The sequence below is a fragment of the Poromitra crassiceps genome, assembly GCF_964638095.1.
Source record: "Poromitra crassiceps genome assembly, chromosome: 4".
NCBI lineage: Eukaryota > Metazoa > Chordata > Actinopteri > Beryciformes > Melamphaidae > Poromitra > Poromitra crassiceps.
Window position 1 is genome coordinate 21,757,218 of NC_139626.1, and position 1,313 is coordinate 21,758,530.

Sequence of the window (1,313 nt, forward strand, 5' to 3'; positions counted from 1 at the left end):
CCCACCTGGGCAGTAGGCACTGAAGATATGGAGGGGGAACACAACCACAGCGCTCACAGTGTCCCAGGCGAGAATCGAACCCAGGACCTTCCAACTGTGAGGCGACAGCGCTTACCACTGCGCCACCGTACCCCCGTGATGACCCTTGCAGGAAAGGTGTGTGTTACAGCCGTGCACGGGCAGGGGCGTAACGAGTCAACGCTGGGCCCCAAGGCAAGATGGTCAAATTAATCGAATTAATCCATGCTATTAATCGCACAAACAAAATGCTCCCGATGTGTAAGGACCTTAAGACAGACAGGTTCAGGTTATTAAGGGTCAACACACTCAGGACAAGTCTGAGCACAGCTGGGATCACTGTTTAGAGAAGTCCACACAATGCCCCCTTACTGTATGCAGCGAGATAGGAGAACGCAGAAAGCCCAAAGATTGAAACAGTCAAGGACACTTCTCACACCACAGCCTGAGAAGTACTGCTGGCACAAAATCCCATGAAGATAAGCATGGAGGCGAATAAACTCCATATTCAACTGAGATCATTCTTCTTAAGTGGAAAACATACTTGTGCAACAGCCTGGATTTGAAGACTTGCTGGTGGCAGTGGCACCTAGTCCCATATACTAACGTCAGCTTGATGAGGGGGCGCACGGGAGTCCCCAGCAAAATGAGTCAATTGTGTGATTTCACTACGATTTCAATGACTAGAAGTTAGCCCAAGGAGAAATTGTAGTGCATATACTTTCACTCTCTCCTGTTATCTCCCCATCTACATTATATTATATTCGCGCTGTTCACGTCAGCTACGTCAAGTCAGCTGCGTCAAGTCACATTTTCGAGGAGCTGCGCCGGCAGGCTCACCAGCCACGGCGCACCCCACGCCGCATTCGGTGAGGGGTTTGACGCTCAAGTATGGATAGTGTTATAACATTATTTCTGAGTTAAAGTACTACGTTTGTGGACTACGAATTTACCATCTTCCAATCCCCGGCAACCTGGAACTTCCATGACAGCACCTTGACACTATATGTAAAATATATGTCCAACTGTTTTATGTTATTGTATTATCTATTTGGTGAACTATATGTGGCACCATGGAGCAGATGCATTGGCTCATTGAGTGCTATATGTGGCTGCATGTATACTGTAGTCAGCATCATAGATCTGGAGAGTTTTATGATACATTATAGTGAGATAAAGAGGGGCCATGCGTGCGGGCCCTAAACTGTTGTGGGCCCCAATGCAACTGCATTACCTGCATATATGGTAGTTACACCTCTGTGCACGGGCCTCAAATGTAGGCCCTAGCCTAGATT